This window comes from Heterocephalus glaber, unplaced genomic scaffold (assembly GCF_053883595.1).
Source record: "Heterocephalus glaber isolate CG9 unplaced genomic scaffold, H.glaber_assembly_v1.0 deba00001689, whole genome shotgun sequence".
In the NCBI taxonomy this organism is placed as follows: domain Eukaryota; kingdom Metazoa; phylum Chordata; class Mammalia; order Rodentia; family Bathyergidae; genus Heterocephalus; species Heterocephalus glaber.
The window spans coordinates 5909689-5931597 of NW_028258414.1; the positions used below are offsets into that span (position 1 = coordinate 5909689).

The 21909-nt window shown below is 46.1% G+C and overlaps 1 long non-coding RNA gene across 1 annotated transcript in view; it reads left to right on the plus strand.

Annotated features, from left to right (window-relative positions):
• Positions 1-21909, plus strand: part of LOC110344162 (uncharacterized) — a 135603-nt gene that overhangs the window by 99188 nt on the left and 14506 nt on the right. The window lies entirely within an intron of this gene.

A 21909-nucleotide genomic window follows, 5' to 3' on the forward strand; every position in this document is an offset into this window, starting at 1 on the left:
TGATGGGTATTTGGGCTGTTTCCAAGATTTGGCTATTACAAACTGTTCTGCTATAAACATGAGTGTACATATATCTCTGTGGTATGATGCTTTTAATTCCTTCAGGAAGATACCAAGAAGGGGAATAGAAGGATCAAATGGAATCTCCAGTTTTATTTCTTTGAGAAATCTCCACACTGATTTCCACAGTGGTTGCACCAGTCTACACTCCCACCAACAGTGGAGACAGATTCCTTTTTCCCCATAGCCCCTCCAGCATTTGTTATTGATTCAACCCACTTTAGAAAGAAGAAAATTAAGGCATTCACAGTCTAGTGTAGAAATTGATTTCAAGCTGAGATCTGCCAAATTCCAACGCGTATGTGCTTGACCTAGGGCAGAGGTGACTAACATATAGCACTTGTGCCTCAGTGGGCTGTTTAGTATTATTGAAAACTCTAAAAAGTTTGCCATCAATGACCTAGGGTGACCCTGGAGGGGCTGACTCTTGTGTTGCCCACTGAAAACTGATATTTTGCTGGAGGGTTCCCCTGTCTTTTTGGTTTTTTCTCTTATTTGTAGGTTTTTTTTATTATTCAACATTTAGAGGATCCTGAAGGGAATCATCTTATAAGCCATCTCAATTTAGATATTTCCCTGAAATTTTGTTTTAAAAGAAAATCGAAACCAAGGAGAATTCAGAGCTCTTGTAATTGTTTCTGTAAGCACTTAAAATAATAACCCTGAGCCACCACAAGAAGGCAATAGGAAGCCACGCCATGCTAACACTGCTGACCGCCCTAGGTCAGTACCAAGTCACAAGCAAAGGAACAGCGAACAAGCCCTCTGCCACCTGGGCCCTCCGGTGGGGATCCATCATTTCCAGTATGAACCTAGGTACCAGTTCTTTATCTCTCCCTGTAAAAGGGACCCTGCTGGTTCTGGAAGTCTGCAGTTCTGTAACAAGGGTCAGTGTGGCCGCCATTCCCCGAGTCCCAAGCAGGATCCTAAATGTTTCCTTCTTTCCTGTCCCCTATCCTCAAATGACAGCCCAGCCACCACCTCCAGCGGCACTATAACAGTAATTACAGCCTGTTTGGGGTTTGACGGAGGAAATGATTGCTCAAGTGCTACTTCTGTTTTTCATTTTCCTTCTTCCCTTTCCCCTAACCCAAACTTGAATTCCTTGATAGTGTTTTAGAACATCTTGAGGACAGGGGAGTGCCTAGAGGAAAGTAGGTGTTTCCATGCCACAGAGGCAACCACTGCAGTTAGCAAAGGGTAAGGAACTTGCTCCAGGTTACTAGGAAGAGGAAGTCAGACCTAGAGTGCAGGTCCCGTGGCTCTCGCAGCCCCTACCCCTGAGCGCAGCGCCCCACTCCCCAGAGATGGAGGGGGTCTCTGGGAGGCTGGTGCTGCAGTAGGTGACAGGAGCTCTCCGTGCCACTCTGCCTGCTAGAGATCTCAGAAAACACTGGGAGCAGTTCCTCAGAGAGGAAGGCAGCAGCCTGCAGGGTGATCACCCTCACCTCAGCTCATGCTCCAGGCTTGGGACCAACTTCTACAAATCTCCTCCCGCATTTGCCAATGTGGAGCTTTTCTGATATCAAACTTTGCAGATGAAGTCCACTGACCTCCCTGTCCCCCCCACTCAACATCACAACCTTCAGGACAGCATTATAACCTGGGGAGGGGGGAGTTTCCTTGCCAAGAAAATTGCTGTCCACTTCCTTCTGATTGCTTGGGCTCTGATTTCCAGCTCAGGGCAGCATTGCAAAGCTGGTGACCTTCCTCTTTACTCCCCACTCTGCCACTCTGGCCTGCATCCCTTTCTGTCTTCAGTGCCCTGTCACATGCCCCAATTAACAGCACCCCTTCCTCACCCCCAGGAGCTCACTCTGAGGAACGCAGGAGGACAGTGTCTTCCTCCTTAAAAGGGCAGCTTCTTTAAGTGTCTTGCATGCATGCACGCACGCACGCACACACACACACACAAATCTGTAGTCTAGGATCTGTTTCACTGCAGTGATTCATCCTTGTGCTGCCAATTCCTAGCCTCGTACCACAGTGCTCACTTTATTATTGTTTTATAATCGACTGAGGGGTTGAGTCCTCCATCATCAATTTTTTTCAACATTTTAAAAAATCAACTATTTTTTCTGCCACCCGCCTCGCAAGTGCAAGATCCCAAGTTTGATCCCTGGTACAAAAAAAAAATCAACTATTTTTTTTCCTGATGAATTTTAGATTTTTCTCTGATAAACAACTAAAGAAGCCCATTTTGGATTGCAAGATCATTAAGCTTATAAATTTGTTGGGTAAGATGGGCATCTTTACAGTGTTCACATTTTCCATCTGAAAATAATGCATAGTGTTATAGCTTGTGTCTAGAAGTACACCCCCCCCACCCCGCCCCGCAAAGCCTCATGTGGTCATAGGTGGGGCCTTTCAGAGGTGGCTGGATCTAGAGTATGTGACATTGAGATTGATTCATGGTGCAGTGCTCAGCTCAAGGGCACTAGGATTAAAGGTGTGAGTGCTCCCCACCCTAAGTAGTCTGGATGGGATAAAAGGGGCAGAAAGACAGTACTAAGGCCCCTTGTTGCTTTTACTGTCTTCTGCCACCATGAACTGTTGCCCCTCTGCCATGTGTCACCCTGCCTTGGAGCCAGCCGATTATGGATTGAAACTTCTACCTAGTGTGAGCTAAATAAACCTTTCCTCCTTTAACTTTGGGTGTTGGGTATTTTGTCTCAACAATGAGAGAAAAGTAACTAAGACGCATGGCTATGTATTTAGTCACACTTTCGTTAGCATCTTTCAATAAAGTTCTAAGGGTTCCTTCAAATGTGTCCCATAGGGCCAGGAATTTAGCTCAATGGAGCCACTCCTGCCTCGAAAGCATAAGGTCCAGAGATTGATCCCTGGTACCAGAAAAAAACCAAAACAAAACAAATGGGTCATATAGGACCCATTGAGGTTTCTTTATATAATTTAATTTTTGTTGGACTATTAGGAATTAGGATCTTTTTTCTCTAAATGTTTCTACTTTGAAGTATGATTAAATATATCCTGCATCTAGATATTGTCTTACTCTCAGAATACTTCTTATACTTTTTCAATTGATGCCTTCCTTTCCTGAGGAAGTAGTACTCCATCTGCAAATGATTTTTTTTCTCCTTTACACATATAATTTCATTTCATGAGTAAATATACAACTTCAAGAACCATGTTAAGTAATAGCAAAAGTATCAATGTCTTTGTCTTACTTTACTATGGGTTATCTTTATGCTGTCAAGGGACTGTTTTACTAATCTCCATCTTTAGACTTTTAAACCAGGAATTAGACTTTTTAAATCAGGGTGTTGAAACATATATTTTTTTGTTATTTGTTGAGATTATCTTTTTTTTTTCTTATTTTATTTGTTGATATTAAGAATTTCCCTCCTAATTTCCTGATACTGCACTATCTTTACATTTCTGGAATTAAATCCCTTTTTGGCTGGTGAAATTTTTACAGGTATTACTGATTTTGATTTGTTCCTATTATCTTTATGATTTCACAACTACTATATACACAGTGAGATGTTTATGGTTGGATGTCTCAAAGTATGTTCTACAGAACAATATGACTGAGTTGTGCCATTAGAAAAAGGAGGAAGAGAAAATAAGAGAGATGGGCCTGGGGATTAGCTCAGTGGTGCCCACACCTGCCTCGAAAGCGTAAGGTCCTGAGTTTTATCTCCAGTACCAAAAGAAAAAAAGAAAAGAAGAGAGAAAAGAAGGGGAAAGCTCTGTGTTGACAGATTGGGGAAATATATCCCTCTCTTAGCAATTCACAAGATGCATTCTTATTAAGATTCTGAGATGGCGGGCTGGGGGAATGGAGACAGAGAGAGGGACTGAACTTAAATTTGTATAATCCAGTCCTTCCCTCCATAATTGACCACAGAACCCATTACACATAATTCTGTTGTTCTACTGTCTGGTTGAGATGAAAATACCTGTCACCCACAAGCTAAAGGAGGAAAGCTTTATTTTAGCTCGCAATTTGTAGAGGTTCCAGTTCATAGTTGGCTGGTTCCAAGGCAGGGCAGCAGGGCAAAGGAGAAACAGTTCATGGCATGGCAGCCAGGAGGCAGCAAGCCTTTCTTCTTTCCCTTTTTATTCTGTCCAGGCTGCAAGTCTGTTGGTTGACCCAGGGTGGGTCTTTCCTTTTCAAAATATCCACCACCCACACCCAGAACTATGCTAAACCAATCAGTGGACTAATCCAGTATCACAGCTATGATCCAGTGTCACACCCATGATCCAGTCACTCCACACATGAGGCTCTGGGGGAACATCTAGATATAAGCCACAACATCTGTTAACATCTTGTGGCCACCATGTCTAAGGCATGTCCCCAGAGACACTTTGTAGGTTTTGTCATCAGAATAATACCGTTTTCCCAGGCTTTCCCTCTCAGAGATTCTAATGAAAGGCTTATGAATCCATCCAACTGTGCTACCCTGTAGGATAAATCACTTAGTGTTCCTGCAGCTGTGTTCCAGTTAAAGCTCATACTTTCAATTTGGGGATTCTGAGCTACTGTCTCAGCCTATCCCCCTGGGTCCCTCTGGGCTCTTGGGTAGGCAGAGGCACTGTGAGCCTTCAGATGGATCACGTTTGAGGTGGCTTTGATTTAATCCTCCTACCATACTTGAGTGGATCTTGCTCAACCTCCCCCGCTTCTCAGGCTACATGGCCTTGCCCTCTGCCTTCAAAGGCTTCATTCCCCAGCAGTCTCGCTCTTCCACAGAGTACCTGGAGGGACCCAGGTGACTTTGACACCATTCCTTGACCTCATTCTGAAGGCCCTTGCTCCTGCTTCCCTCTCCATTACCCACTGTCCTCATTCAACCCCAAGGTCCCTTTTCCCCTATAAATACCTAGTAGTTACTTAAGACTCAGCAACACAACGCTGACATGCTGTTAGCTGCTGAAAAAGCCCCCAGAAGAAAGGCCCTCTTAGGTACAGTGACAGATTTACCTGACAGCTTCTGTCCTCAAGGAAGACAATGTATAAAATCACTGTTTTAAACCTTTTGGTCCAGTACCTGGTGGAGAAAAAGCCCTAACATACAAATATAAACTGATAAGTGCCACACTAGAGTTATATGTAAAGTGTGTGATTAATCTGAAGAACTGAGAGAACAGTGACATCTGAACTGGGTTTTAAGGAATGAATAGGAGCTCATGCTGCAGAGCAAGGAATCAGTGCAGTCATTCACAGGTGAGATATGCTCACCAGAGCTCTTTTTTTAAAAAATTTTTTTGGTACCAGGAATCGAACTTGGGTCCTTGCCCTTGTGAGGCAGGCAGTGGAATCACTAAGCTAAATCCCTGGCCCCAGAGCTCATTTTTAGCCCAACCCCACTTGATCTTGACAGCGCTGTGATGTAGACTTCATATTTGTTAAAGCCCATTGCAGTGTTGAAGCCCAGGATCTCTCCCAAAAGTGAGCTTTTCCGGCTCAGATGCTTTCAGGAAAACATGAGTGGCTGTCTTCGCACTCATACCAAACATTCATTCTTATGGGGTGCTGAGGTCCCAGGGAAACAAGGCAGGTATGGCCCCTGCCCTCATGTAGCTGGCAGGTTAGATCTGTAGGGCTACAAATTCTCCCTTTGTAGATGTCTTTAGCTCAGAAATTAATGAGACATCTAAAGAAATTACCTATTCTATGTACTGAAGCTGGTCCCACATTCAGCATAGGAGTAAATGATCCACCCCAGACAGACAGGCAACCTGCAGCCTCTCTCCTAGCGATGGCAACCAGCCCCGGCTTATACCGGAACTGCCAGGAAGTCTTAGAAACAAGATGCCAAGCCCATACCAGGGCAGTGCAATCAAGACTGGTTTTGATGGGAGAGGAGAGTTATGGTTACTTATTTTAAAAGTACTTCATTTGATTGAAATGTGCAGCCAAAGCAGTAAAGCGGTATTCTAAGGGAGAGACTAGGACAGCGGGAGACCTTTGAGAAGTGCAAGCTCTGATTCTTTAGCTCTTCTTCCCTTGCCTCTTCACCTGTGTCCCAGCATCTCTTCTGTCCTGGGCTCTCTCTGAAGGCCACATCTACCTGCCATGTGGACCAACAGACATGTGCCCCTGGGTGTATCACTGGCAACCACTTGACTTCTTACTCTCAGATGCCTAAGTTGCATTTAAAACCGCATCCCTCTAAGGGAGGACTCAGTGCTGATAGTGGTGGACATATAAGGCATAAGAGAGCCAAAGTGCAGTGGGCCATTATGGATTTCTGCTCAGTCACATGATCCAGTGTGTAGGGTTGAATTTTAGGACTGGGCTTGGTGTACAAGGTAGTCCACTTCTCACTGGTGGGATGACCCTCCCTCTTCCCTCTCACTGTCTCAGGGGCCTCAGGAAGTGAAAAGAGACTCACATCCTGCTTTTCAACCATGGCCAAGTGCACAGCCCCCCCAAAAGGCCAGGGCTTAGAGCAGAGTAGGTGCCAGCCCAACTGGGGAGCTCCCCAACCCCCGTCCTTCTGATTCAGGTATCTTCTCAGCGACCCAGAGAAGGAACAGCCCCTGCAGTCCCTCAAACCTTGCCCCCTTTATGGGGTTCAGCCTGCTCTGCCCCAACTCCTTGATACTTGTCTATGGAGGAAGCAACTCCCTCCAGCCAATAGCAATGGAGCATTGCATTACTCAGCTTTCCCATTGCTGTGACACAATACCCGACACCCACAACTTAAAGGAGAACACCACAACTTAATTTGGTTCATAATTTCAGGGGATTCAGTCCATGGTCAGCTGACTCCAAAGCAGGAACATCATGGCAGAAGGGCATCATGGAGCAGAGCTGTTTAGCTCATTATAGCTGAGAAGCAGAGTAGAACAGTGCCAGAAAGGAAGGGCCAAGGGTCCATATATAGGCTCCAAGGTCATGCCTCCATGACCCACCCCTACATATTTAGAAGTATGCTTTATTCTACTAGACAGCTCCCAAGCCAATTAAATTGACACAGTTAAGATTAACCATCATAGGGCCGGGGATTTAGCTGAGTGGTTCTGCTGCCTGCCTTACAAGCACAAATCCCAAGTTCGATCCCCGGTACCAAAAAAAAAGAGTATAAGATTAACCATCATAAGCATGTTCTGGAATTCATCTGGATTCACCAACAAGCAAGCTGTCTCAGAGCTGTTTGATAAACGCCCAGGTGATGCTGGTAAAGGGTTTAGAGAGCTGCTGCTCTGGAAGGACTAAGAGTCAACAGGACTGACACCTCTCCTGGTTGGCTTTTCCCATCCTGGCTCTCTCAGTCTGAAATGCCAGTCAGGGAAGATGTTTTGGAGCTTCAAAAAAGTCATGCTGCCTCATTTGAAGAGAAGCTTCTTGGCAGAGCCAAGAAGGGGGACAGGAACAAAGGGAGATCCTAGACTCACAGGCAAGAAGGCGGTGAGTTGTCACTGGATCCAGGACAGCGGGGGAAGCAGGCGGGATGGGCCAAGGGTTGTGCGTGGCCAGGCCTGATTCACTGGGACTCACATATACACAGAGTCCTAGGCTGCACGGCATCCGGCCAGTCACTCCAGACACCTGTCCTTCCCTGTGTCACAGGTTTGTTTTGCAGAAAATCCTGAGCTCCCCAGAAACTAGCTCCCCCAAAACCCATTCTTCCAGAAATTCAGACCCATTTATCAAATCATGGGTCTCTGTAGTCAGACACATCTGGGAACACTTTCTAGGCACTGGGAACACAAATCAAGCATGAGAGTGTATGTACTAGAATTTCTCTCCAGGAAGAAACTCGCAACCTCATGTTTGCAATGCCAAGTGAAGGGTGTGTACCAATGGCATGGGAAAGAGCCATGGGACCCCGAGGAGAGAAGTCCCCTGGGGAGGGGAGGGTTCCACTCTTACAAGGCTGCTCAAAGGGATTGTGCCAGGTCTTAGAGGATGAGAAAGGATTCAGACTGAAGAGGCATTAAGGCATTCCAATAGGAAACATGGTGGCAAGAAAGATACCAGAGTGTCAAAGGGCACAGGTGTGCTGGAATGCAGAGGGCTGGGCATGGAGCTGGGAACGTGGGTGGTGCTGACCCCCAAAGATCCCAGAATTCCAGTCAAGGACTCCAGGATGATGGAAAACATTGAAGGACTTGGTGAACCCTGGCTCCATTAACCAAGAGAAAAGCAAAGGAGGCCAGGGACAAGGGTAGAAGACAGCTCCATTTGGGACCAGTTGAACAGTGAGTCACCAGTAGGGCCTCCACACAGAGATTTCCAGGAGGCTGCCGGCTGTAAACAACAGCCTGAGGCTCCAGAGAGAGGCCAGAGCTAAAAGTGAAGACTAGGAACTCCTTATCATGAAGGTAAGAGTTGATGCTGGACAGAAAGAGACCCCTACCCCTCTTCTAGGGGCATACAGAAAGGACCAGCCCATAGAAAGGCATCTGTCACCAACAAGGTCCTGAGGCCTGATTAGTCCCTGGTGCCTGCAAGTCTCCATGGTAAGGGATATGTGGCTTTGTAGTTGCTTTGTAACTTTCCAAGTCTGTCTCAGAAGCTGTGGAACAAGAAGTGGGGACCAATTTCTGCATCCAGATTGTAAGTGGTACAGTTAGAGCCAATGTCCCAGAGCATGCTGGAGGGGGACAGGGTGCTCTGAAGTGTACTCACCCATTCACATAAGATTTTGCCACCCGCCTAGGGTAAATCCTTAATTCTTTCTTTCTTTTTTTTTTTTTAATGTATTAAATTCTTTTATTGGTACATTGTAGGTATACAACACAATTACATTTCTCATTGGGAATTGTACCTTTACATAATGCATCTTGGTTCTTATTTTTTCCCCATTCCTAGCCCTCCCTTCACGCCCTCCACCCTTCCCTATTTACAAAGACTTTATTTCCATTTTTTCCATTTCTCATCATTTTTTCTTTCCCTTCTTTCCTTTCCCCTGCCCCTCCCACTACCCCTACCCCTTTGTGCCCATGTTCATAGCAGCACAGTTTGTGATAGCTAAAACTTGGAAACAGCCCAAATGCCCATCAACTGGAGACTGGATAAAGAAAATGTGGGTTTTTTAATAAAATGGAGTACTACTCAGCCATAAAAAATGAGAAATTAGAGACATTTATAGCTAAGTGGATGCACATTGAGGCGATACTCTTAAGTGAAATAAATAGGACACACATGTAAATACCGAATAGTTTCTCTGGTGTGAGAAACTGAAAGTGTAAATAAGGACGAAATGTATAATAGGTCATGTGAAATAGGAAGAAAAGGGGCAAAGGGGAAGGAAGTGGGAGGGCTAGGGGGAAAGGACAGAAGGGAATGGGATTAATATGAGAAAATGGAAAAATAGGAACAAAATCTTTGTAAATAGGGAGGACTGGAGGGGTTGAAGGGAGGGCTGGGCAAGGGTGAAAAATAAGAACCAAGAGAGATTATGTAAAGGTGCAAATTTCCAATGATGAATGTCATTATATTGTATACCTAAAATGTACCAATGATTAGAATGAATAATAGAAAATGTAAAATAGGAAGAAAAGGTTAATTCTTTCTTTCTGAGTCACATTTTTACAGTCGTGTGGGCGTGGACAGGACTGTGTTCCCTAGGGTTGGTAAGCCAAGAGGTATTTATCATTGTTCCAACTCCTGCTCCTTATCCTTATACATGTTTCTGGCTTTCCACCTGTCACCTCTGTTTAGATGACTGCCACGTTTGCCTGGTGGCCAGGCTTCTGAGCTGGGTCTGGCATTTCCAGTTTCCAGAAGGACTTTTATGGCCAAGAGATGCCTTATCTTTGCTGTATGGATAAGGGCCTAGAGTCAGACTGACTGTGTTTACAACCCTATCTCACCTCTACTAGCCATGACCTTTGCCTTTCTTTGCCTCCGGTTCTTTATCTAGAAACTTAGAATGTGGAAGTGCTACAGTGAAAAGCGACACAGAGAAAAGAAAATGAATATATATATATATATATATAATATATACATGTATACACACACACACAGTATCTGGTACCCAGTAAGTATGCAATAAAAATTACTCATAATTATCTTCATGTAGAAATCCCATTTTCACCCAAATTCCTGTGTCCAAAGTAGAGCCCTAAGTCACTTCCAGCCCTCCCCCTCCATTTAAAGGCTCTGCGTGGCTCTTATTCAAAGAGAAATGAGAAAATGAGGCCCAGGATGGCAAAGTGACTTGCTCAAAGTCACACAGCAAGCCAAGCAGGGACTTGGACTTCTTGTCACTAATGCACAAGGCTCTTCTAGCACTTGCACAGAGAGAGAGCCCTTGGACAATAATCGAGACTCAGCCCCCAAACTTTTCCACTTACTGAAAGCATAAACCCCTGGGTTCTTCCTGTTAGAATTTGATTCAGGAAGCCTAGGATGGGGCCCTGAATCAGCATTTCAACAAGCACAACCAGCCTGTACCCCAAATCAAGTGGCTGTGATGCAGGTGGCCCTCACTATGGGAAATGTGTCTCCAGGGCCTCCAGTCTCCCTCAGGGGCCTCTTCCTCAGATGAAATCCTGAGAAGGCCCGAGGCGGGAGATTAGGGCTTGGCGAACTGGCTAGGGAAGTGGGTGAGACCTGTCAATCACAGAGCATTTCCCAAAGCCCTGCTCCTGGATCCAACCAGAGAGTGTTGGCTTCAGTTCTTCTGGCAAGAACTCAAGTAGGTTTTTGATAGGACAGCCTAGACCTGACATCAGCCTGAGGGATGAGAGGTACAAAAAGATGGTGGCCGTCAAGCCAGGGGCCACTATTAACTCTTTTTGTGACACCCCCCCCCCACCGCCCCGCGCTTTGCAGGGTGCACCTCTTTTCTTACCTTTAGTTGCCCCAAACTCACTCTGCACTTCTCCTTTTATTTTCATACCTTTAATAAATGTAAAACCTCACTACCTTTTGCATTTGTCTTCAACAATTTTTTGTTAAGGACAGAAAGAACCTAGACACCACCTCTAGAAGGAGACTCCAGCACCCCAGACACCGGTCACGGGGCTCACTAAGGCCCGCCTGGCTTGTGCTCTCCACAAACCTCCCAGGTTGTGCAGTTGCTGGGCACAGCCGAAGCCCCTGAGCAGCTTTCAGGAGTGTGATCACAGTCTTACACACCCCGTTCTGAGCAGGAGTGACATCCTTCAGACAAAGACAACCCTGGAGCCCTGCAAAATCAGCAGGGCATCCAACACTGATTACCCTTCCACTGGGCATGGCTTACTGTCATAGAAGTCGTGGGAGCTGGCAGGGGTGTGAGTCATCCTGCACACCTGCCTCCTCCTGGGACGTCATCCAGGTCTCTGCAGCCTGCCCCTCCCGCTGCCTTCCTGTGCCTGCCTCTGCGCTTGCTTTCCTATAACCAGTGATTGCGTGGCACCTTGTAACTGCTGCCTCTTGCCAGTTTGGGTCCTTGAAACCCTTCCAGAAGGAGCTATCACAGCAGAGTTGGACCTGTTTGAAGAAAGAACAAATATTGCAGGAGCAGGATATAGAGATAGTGGCAAGAAGTATACTCTTTTATGTCCACTTATGAACAGGCTCTGGCTGGGGACAAGGATCCCCTGGGAAAAAAGACCACTTTCCCAAATGGAATAAGTGGTCGAGCTGGAGATGTTCTTAAGAGTTGACAGGACTCATCCAGCTCATGCTGAGGTTTATTCTGGAGGATTTCAAGAGTTGTTTACTTTCACCTTTTGGTTTACACCCAGGCCTGCGTTCATTCATTTCCACTTCTGAATTAGCACTGGACACAGAGATAAGGTCTGCTGACCAGACCAGCCTGTAATGACTGAGCAGTTCTGTGATAACTGTCCTTCAGCAATCCAGGCTGCCCTTTGTGTCAGCAATGCGGCACGTGGTAGAAAGGCATAACCTTCAGAATCAGATAACACGTACTGACCCCAGATCTGGTGGTCACTGGCTGGGGGACTTTGGATAGGTTACTTAAACTCTCTGTGTCTCAGTCCTCTTGTCTATAAAATGGAGACACTAATATTGAATTTACAGAGCCATTGTGCTGGTCAGAAAACAGAATGTCTAGTCCATTACTGGAAGTTCATTAGTAGTGGGTTTTTCTTTCCTCTGTTTTCTTCTTGGTAACAGAGACTGCAAGTGATTGTGCTGAGAAGAGGTATAGAATCACTTTCGACCTAGTAGAAAGGGAAATGAAATAAAATATATTTGACAGATCCAGTAGAAAGCAATAAAGCAGGGAAAAAGAAGAGGAAATATGAAACATGTATTTAGAAAACAAAAAGTGATAGAAACATGCTGTCGAATATACTGTATCAATTCAGTCAGATAACTATATCAATCGTCTTAACAAATATAATAGATCAAATTTATCTGCTAAAGCGAAAATTTTCATATTGGATCTTCTTTTGTCATTCATTCAGTAATAATTATTGAACAACTTCTGTGTGCTGGGCACTAGACTAAACATTGAAATCTAGCTAAAAGCCTTTCAGAAAAGAAGCACATCTGAAACCAAAGACAGGAAAAGACTGAAGTCAAAATATGAAGAAAATATATAGACAAAATATATAGGCAAAAATTTGACAATAAAGAAAAATTCACACAGGAAATATAATTATCCTGACCAAGACCAGTAGCACATGCCTGTAATCCCAGCTATTCAGGAGGTTGAGAGGAGGTTTGCAAGTTCAAGGCCAACCTGGGCAACTTAGACAGGTTACTTAAACTTGGACAGCCAGTGAGACTCTGTGTCAAAATAAAAAGACCGGGGGCATTGTTCAGTGGTAGCATGCTTGCCTAGCATGTGCAAGTGCCTGGGTTTAATGTGCATTGCCATCACAAATACAGTAATAGTGTAATTGTCCTGAACCTGTATGTGCCTTACAACTTAGCTTCAAAATATATAAAGCCTAAATTGAGAAAATTATAAAAATATATTGACAATCCACTGTCATAATGGTAGATTTTAATCTCTTCCCTCAGAAATTATTTGAACAGACAAAAACTTTTTTCAAAGGATATACAAATTTGAATCAAATTTATAGATGTTTTCATCTCAAATATAACAGTAAACAGACTTTCAGGTACATACTTAGAAGAATTAACCATGTACGTGTACCCTATGCCACAAAGGACATATCAAAAGACACCAAAGAACTGATAATATACGGAACACATTCTCTGATATCAGTGCAATAAAACTCTGTCAATAAGCAAAACATTTTCACACAAAACCCATGTGTAAAGAAAACTTCTAAACACACTCATAAATACATAGTAAAAAAATAACCATCAAATTATAAACTCTAACTCAGTGACATCAAAATGCTATGTAGCAAAAGAACAAAGACATAAATATGATTACTGTCCCATACAAAACTCCATAGCACAAGGGCTTCTCAAGAGAGTGGGCTACGGCAACAGAGGGGGATCCTCAAAGCCAAACCAGTGACCAGAAGTGCTGGACAGGACTTTCTCTCTAGAACCTTTTGCTCCTGCGTGCATTTGCTCCTGCAGATGTCTCTGTCTGAAATGCTCTTCCTCCCACTCAGTCCTCATTTACCTCACACCTGGACCCACTCAGATGCCATTGACTGGGCTTCTTCCTTCACCCATGGGATCCCAAAAGGCTGTAAGAGTCTTTCTTAGAGCCCTTTTTGTTCAAAGGAATTCCTAGCTTATGTTTTTCTCCTTGACTTCAGGAGTCAAGGCTGTCCCCTGGTCCTCTTCACTGTAGAGGTGGCACAGCAGGCATTCTGTCAGTCTTTGTAAAGAAGACACTAGGGCCTGTGTCCCTTTCATTGGCTGGAGCATTGTAGACAGTGGCATGCCTGCCGTGGCTGGAGGGGTGACTCCACTCTGCTTTCCTGGTTCCACAAAAGCTCCAGCTAGTCCCATGCCAGAGAGGCAAAAGGACACAGTCCCAGCATGCACTGTCCCCCGGCCCTAGAAACCTCAGCTTAAACCCAATGGCACCCCGCAAGAGACCATTTTAAACCAGAGCCCAGGACTTGTAACTGATTTCATTTCCCAATCTGCCCCCTGGAAGTCCGGAAATTTGGAAGTTTGGCTCAAATCATGCTTGGAAATTGGTGTTCACCTGTTTTTACAGAAAGGAATGAGATTTTACTCCAGGCAAGAAAAAAAGCTCATTAAAGGCCATCATTTATCTTGCCAGAGAGCCATTTGTCTAATGTGAACTGAATCTTAAAACCCAAATTCTTTCTTAGGGAATGAGGATGGCATGAGTTGATGTTGCAGTATCTCTCAGAATAATTTGAGAGCAATTCTTTTATTATTACCATCACCATCATCATTTCAACCTAGCAATTAAGTTAATACTATTAAATCAGCATTTTCTGCAAATTGTTGTGGCATAAAGGAGTGTATGTGAGTGTGTGTGTGTAGGGATTTCAGTTGTCGTCATTTCTACCCTATTGTAGGGGTTCATAATTTAACCACAAATATGTGCCCCAGGCCGAAAGCTGATGCATGAGAGGAACCAAGGACAAAGAGGGCCGCCTAACTGTTCTCGCCCCCCAAAAGAAACAAATCATAGCAAAAGATGCTCAAAAAGGCAGTAGACTGGTGACGCGCCAAGTCATCGCTTCCCAAAATATGGCTCCCATGCTATGTAACAGAGGAAATAAAGTTGGGACACCAATGAAAAAATTTTAATATGTATTAGAAACGCAAAATCTATGCTTCTCTACATATGTGCTTATGTTGCTGCTGTTTTCTAAAGTGTGCCGAGTGAAAGGAAAAATGCTATGTAAATAGGAGTTTGAGCTGCACACTATGAAGGTAGAAGCTGTTAACATGGGGCAGGAAGCTGCCTCGGTCCACGAGCCGCAGCCCTGTCACAGCCTAGCAAAGATCAGGGACAAGAGAGGGAAAACTGAGCCGAGAAAACTGGTTTCTGTATGCGTGGGACCACATGCTAATAAAAATGCAGAGACTCTCGAGGGGTTGGAGAGAGGCGAGGGCCGCATTTTACACTTATTAAACTGCTGCCTTAGTGGGAATGCGGTGTGAAGGGAGCAAGGCCTCTGTGTGGAGCAGACGCTGAGGTGTTAGACTCCACCATGGAAGTCTGGGGCACAGGGAGAAGGGAAGAGACCAGAAAGGCCAGTTCTGAGGGAGATTCAGAGACACAGGGAAGAAGGCCACTTGAGGGTGGAAGCAGAGACTGGAATTAGACTGCCGCAAGTCGAGAAATGCCAGGAGCCACCAGATGCCAACTGAGAGGCAAGAGAAGACTGCCCAAAAGTTAGCCTTGCTGGCACCTTGATTTCACCACTCTGGCCACAACTGTGAGAGAATAAACTCTTCTTTTTTTTTTTATTTTGGTGCTGGGAATGAACCCAGGGCCTTCACACTGAGCTCCATCCCCAGCCCTTTCTTATTTCTTATTTGGAGACAAGGTCTCACTAAGTCACTACGTTGCCCAAACTAGGTTTGAACTTTCGATCCTCCTGCCTCATTCTCCCAGAGGGCTAAGATTACAGGCGTGTACCACTCCATCAGCTGAGAATAGATTCTTGTGTTAAGCCCTCCCAGTGTGTGGTGATTCGTTACGGCATCAGGGAAACAAACACAGCAGCCATCTCAATTTACAAAGCAGAACCAAGTCCTAAAGAGGGCAGTCACTAGCAACCTATGGCAGGTCAGCCGCTAACTGGACCTAGAAGCCAGCCTCCTGGTCCTGTCCACACGCTTCCCTGCCTCTGGGGAATCCTCTGCCTCTGTGATATAAGACTTCACATCAAGGTTAGGGCCATGTTGACAGGGCCACTGGTCCCCCCTGTGTGTCCTCCCCAGAGAGTCCAGCTCACCTTTCCCGATAGTGACTCGTTGCTCATTGCAAGGTGACCAGTTTGTCAGCTGGTGGCTGATGAGTCTGCTTGCTGGCATGACAGAGGAAAGGCCAGTGAAGGCCGGAGAGCTCCCTCCACTGCTGAAAGCAGAAGGCAAGAAGGGTACCCCCAGAGAGCTTGCTGACTGCCACCTGGAAGGTGCCACATAATAAATGAAAAACCTAAGGAATGACACAATTTTGATATTGTGAACTCACTATCTGTGAGTCAATGAATATCACTGAATAAATGTACTCAGATATTCCTTCAATAGAGGAATTTTCTTCTGTGTAATAAGTTTCCATTTATAGAGTACCTAGTATGGGCCAGGTACCATGCTAACTATCTCAGTCAGGCCTAAGGGGAGCAATTCAACTACTCAAATCATGTAATTGGAGGAGAGATGAATGAAGAGGCTATTTTCAAAGTAGGGGAAGTCACGGAGGTAAATGCGAGCATTACCTCCCTGGGATAAAGGACTGAGAGGTGGGAGACAGAGCTGAGGGGAGGGCAGTGCCACGGGAGCTGAGGCAGGGCAGGGTCACAGGCCAGCGAGAGGGAGCGCCTCCCTTCCCTACAGGACCCCAAGGGGCAGGAGGAAGTTATCTTGTCCTCTCCCAATTTGTGTCCTTTAATTTTCACAGTAACACCATGGGGCAGGTGTGATGATCACCAGCCCCACTGGGAGAGGAGGAGCCTAGAATTAAAAGAAAAAACAAGTGCCCCACCCCTGTCAATCGCTGGGCCAGAATTTGAACACAAATCTCTCTGAATCCACAGACCACAGAGCTCCTCTGTTCTCATGTTGTGCTATAAATTTGCCACGGAATGGCAAAAATTATTTTTTAAAAAAACAACTTTATAAGACTGGATTACCAGCTCATCTTTGCCTAAAGTATTGAGGCCCCATCTACCCTCTTTTTCACAATCAGATGTGTACTTGTCCATGTCGTTTGGGTTAACTGATGAGCAGTATGAAGATGTATGTCGTCACTGACTGTGGATGTCCTGTGTGCCGAGAGTAGAGGTGAGGGAAAGATGAAATCCAGGCTGTGGGGACAGGAAGGCACCCTGGGCGTCAGCAAGTCTACGACGATGCTAGCTGCTCCAGAAAGACCCTCGGAGGGGAGGGGAGAGTGGCCGGGCAGATGCGTGTGGTGCTCTCTAGGTCCCTTACCAGCGAGCCCAGCAAGCTCCCATCCTCTTCTACCTCTCCCCACATGCATGCCAGGCCCCGACCCTCTGGAACACCGTACTAGTCCCTAAATGTGCCTGCTCAGGCCCTCCTTACAATAACTGGAACAAAATCAAGCCTCCTAGTGGCCCACACACATCTGATTTCATCTTTGAAGCAACCTATTGCATAGGCATTATTACTACCTCAGTTTACAGCCGTGGAAAACAGCCCAGAGCAGTTAGGGAATCTTTCTAAGACTGCACAGCTAATATCACAGCAGGAATTCGAACTTCAGTAGCCTACTCCGAGCAAGTGCTTGCTCTTTCCTCCTGAATTCTGACTTTTGGAATGCCCTAACCACTTCCTCCTCACCCTCTGTCCACCTAATTTCTATTGATATCTCAGGAACTTCAGGTATGCTCAAAATCTTCTCCCCAAAGGACTTTTAATGTTGGAGGACAGTGTGCAGGTACCCATGCAACCTAGGACTGTAGTCAGGAAACGAAAGTCACACAGAGAAAAGTCTTTGCAGGCTCTTATTTTAACTAAAAAATTCATCCAAATTTTTATTTCTCTACATAATATTTTCATGTTTGCTCCGTGTGGGGGGGAGAGGGAAACTGTGGATTGAATCCAGGGTCTCCACACTGAGCTACATTCCCACATTCTTTTTTTTTCTTTTGAGATCATCTCACTCAGTGGCTAAAGTGGCCAGACCAGGACTGACTTGGAATCCTCCTGCCTCAGACTCCCAGAGTGCTGTGATTACAAATACACACTACTGCATCCAGCTAATATTTGCTTTATTTTTAAAACACTATTTTTAATTACCAAACCAATGCTCTAGGGAGAGGCACCAGCCCCACATCTGCGGTGTGTGAAGCGTCTGAGGGTTCGAGCCCTTCCCGGGAGAGCCTTCCACAGAAGCCAAGAGACCTCTGGTTTGCAATGTGCTTGTTGTCTCCCATGCCCTAAGTAGTAACTCAGTCCTCCCTCCAGTAAGGGAGGCAGCTGCCATTAGGGCTGTTAGTTCTGATGGCCCAAGGCAGAGCAGGCAAGAAACCAAATGTTACCCTGCAGAATGATGGGCAGAGTGAGGAGGCAGCAGGTGGCAGAGCTGGTGAAAGCTTGTCTACCTGGGTGGAGGAAGCTGTCTGATGTGTTGTATTTGACGGTTTCCACTGTGCCTGCCTTCAAGCTCCCAGCATGAAGTTACTGATCGTGGAGTTGGTCACACTGTGCAGTCCCACACACAGTATTCCACCATGAAGATAGAAGAGGTAATGATGAAGTGTGATAAATAATTAGAAAACAATGCCTTTTTAGCATTTACTAAAATTTTCCATTTAATGTATTTAGTTACAAGTTTACATAATTTATGATGGAATGGTGCCAATGTTTAACAACTAGCTTGCAGAATTCCTGAACTTTTTGATTAATCACCTCTGGTAAACCAGTATGGGCCCCCTCTAAAGCACCACTGAACAGTTGGATTTCTCTTGTGTGATTTAAGCAGCGCTCCCTTCCAATATTAATCACTCTTTTGGGAGAAGAGCATATTCCTGTCTTCATAATTTAATTGCACTTATATGTCACAGAACCTGCATACAAGCAGAGAAATCCAACAAGAAAGTTCCACATCCAGTGCTGACTATGGACAGCAGGACTTGGAATTTCTCTCTCCATGGTCCCTGCTGGTCCCCAGGATTTCAGTGGCCATGAGAGCGATTGGAGAGGAGAGGATGACTGAGAAAACTCCCGTGCAATGAATACTCCACAGTGAATATCCCAGGTCAGGGATACTGGAAAGAGGGGGTAGAAAGGATGGAGTCAGAGAGTTAGAAACTTTTGGCGGGGAGAGGGAGAGTTTCCCAACAGAGATGGGTGAAGACATGAAGACCTGGACCCTTGATACACTGTGGAAAGTGTTCAGGGCTTGGGAACAGAATGTCTTCAGGGTCCCTTGCTTGCAGTAGACTGAGTTTTTAGCACCTTTCTATTACAACTTGGGGAAAAGTCCACATTTACAGGGAATTTGATTTTCTTCCTTCATGTTGTAATTCTGAAATGGCAACAGCACTTTAGTAGGGAACCCAGCCTGGCCACTGATGGGGCTTTCTAGGAAACCTAGCAAGGTGGGCTAGCAAAGGAAGCAACACCTACTCACCAGCCTCAGAAAAAAGGCACCATTAGCTAGCTCCCCAATAGTACAATGACTCAGGGGTCTGTGAGGTCCAGAGAGGACAGGCTGATGACCCAGGCTTCTGCTCCCTCCTGTGAGTGGACACTGCCTCTGCAGAGGAGGGGAAGGACCTGCTATGCAGTGAGTCCTTAATCAAAGTATAGAGGTGGGCATGAAATCCCAGGAGTGTTCTCAGTCTTCAGGAGAAGAAAGCCCAGAGCAGCTGGACTGGAACTAACCCCGAGGCAATGGGGAACAAGTAAGTGAGAGTCACAGGCTGGGAGCACACAAAAAGACTGCCTATCAATGCGCAAATGTCATTTGGGCTCCTCATGAGCTCAAGGCTCTGGACTTGGTACTGGGAGAAGGCAGAGAAGAAGAAGCCCAAACCTGGCTCTCCAAGAACTTCCGAAGCAAAACTGTGTACACCTAGGGAGATCAAGGTGTTCCAAGGGTGAGATCAGACTGGGTGGTTCCTCCAGGGTCTCAGAAGCAGGCAGAGAATTCTGCCCAGGTTCCTTGCTCCTTAGCTGATGTCAGCCATTGCCCTCCTCTCTGGACCGGGCAGGAGTACCAAGGGCGCTGAGGACAGCTGGCAGGATCACCTCCAAGTGCAGGGACTTCAAGACCCTGGAGTTGTCAGTGTACTTTTCAGTGGTGGGTAGGGATAGTTGACTGGGGCAAAAGAGAAAGGGGCATAAGGCAGCCCAGGGGAAACTGAGGCAGGGAAAGGTAGGTCATTCTTGGGGAAATGCATGGTTCAAGGATCCAGATGGTGCTAGGGTTCAGAGGGGAGGGTGATGGGGGACAAAACAGGGAAGGAAGCTTGGGACTTCATAGTGAGGGTCTTGAGTATCCACTAGGAGCTTGGCATGTTCACAATTGTGTGTGTGTGTGTGTGTGTGTGTGTATTGGGATGTGTATGGCCACTTTCCCATCTCTGGGACAAACTCCCTGGTGCCCACTACTTAAAGGAGGAGAGGTTTATTTTGGCTCCCAGTTTCAGTTCATGATGGGCTGGCACCAAGAAAAGAACATCATGGCAAGTGTCACGGGAAGGAAAGGTGCTCGTCCGATGGCAGCAAGGAAGCAGAGTGAGAGGGGAGGAGCTGGGGAGAAGAATATTGTACACCCTTACAGGCCACACTCCCAGTGACCTCTAAGCAGGTCCCACCACCTGATAGCACAGTTAGCTACCCAACTCACTGATGCAGGAATCCACTGGGGAGTATCATGCCCCCATGATCCAGTCACTTTCCAAATACATGAGACATTTGGGAGACATTCTAGATCTAAAGCACAACAGGGTGAGAGGAGTTTAGATGTAGTTCTGTCATCATTTACTTGATGTCTGTCTCCTTCGTCAGACTGTAAGGCCAGGAGGGCAGGAAAGTATGTTGGGACATAGGGCAGGGATTGATTCACTCCTTCTCTTTCTTCTCCCAGAACTAAGAAATGTACTCCAAGCTCATTAGGAGCCAAAAATGACATTTGTGCATTGACAGGAGCATTTTTCTAGGTGCTCCAGGCCCGAGGTCTCTTACTTGCTCATGGAGAGGTGCCAAGGCTGGAGCAGACACTTAGTAAGTGCCCAGTGAATGAAGAAATGAGTGCTCAGAGAAACTCAATTTGTATTTGTGATATTAGATTCCAGGACAGCCACAGGAGCTGGGCAGGCCCAGCTGGGAGGTCCCAGGTCCCAGGTCTTGTGGCTTCTGTTCCTCCAATCTTGAGTAGGCAATGTGTGTTTAGGATCTCACTTGAGTCTGAAGTCCCTAAGATCAAAAGTTTGGGAAACCTGGGAGGGATGTCCTCTAGTGCGTCCACTCTTTCATTGTAGGCTTTCCCGGATGGCCATTACCCAGTGGCCTGGTGTGAATGGGGGAGCCAGGTTCTGTAGACTCCTTTGTCTCTGCTGGCCATGCCAGGATGCTTGCCCACTTTGGAGGGCACCTCTCCGCAAGTTTGGAGCTTGATCACTGAGTGGGGCCTTGCCTCTGCTGTTGCCTGAAGCCCCCAGAGGATTCCGTAAAAGCTCATCTCCTCCCAGCTCTGCCCTGCAGGCCCAGTGTCCTCATCCCCTCAGGTTGGTGGATGTCCTGACCTTGCTGGAGGGCCAACCCCAGCCTGTGTGTTCCTTCCAGCTCCTTGGACTTTCCTGGCCTAGATTTAGAGCAGCCAAATCAGTTGAAAAGAAAATATGTCCTCCTTCCCCACCCTGAATCCTCATTCTTGAGCTGGAGAAATGCCAACAAAAATAGCATGATGTCATCCCCTGGCTGATCCTGTTAATCCTTTTCCTGCCGAATATTGAGTCTTGGTTTTTGTTTAAAAGTGATTTTAATGTCAAAAGCGGGTTAAAAGCCTCTGAGAGCTGTGCTGGGAAAACTGGTGACGCCTTTGATGTGCAGAGTGACTCCGGCCTCAGACCCCAGAGCCCCAGTGGGGAGAGAAAATGGGATTTGCAGGAGGCTGGGAAGCTGGAGGAATTTGGTTTCAGACAGTGCACATGTTATCCATGGCATCTGGTTTTGCGCATTCTGGCCAAGATGCTTTGCAGACTGGCCCCTTAGAAAGGATTTCTCACCTCTGCAGGGCCTGGGGGAGCTCCCTGGTCCCTCTCCTGAACACTGCCTCTCCTGCCCACATCACGGCTTGGGAACACTCTGCTTGGCTAGCGTCCTTTTTAAAAAAATTTTTATTCATTAAG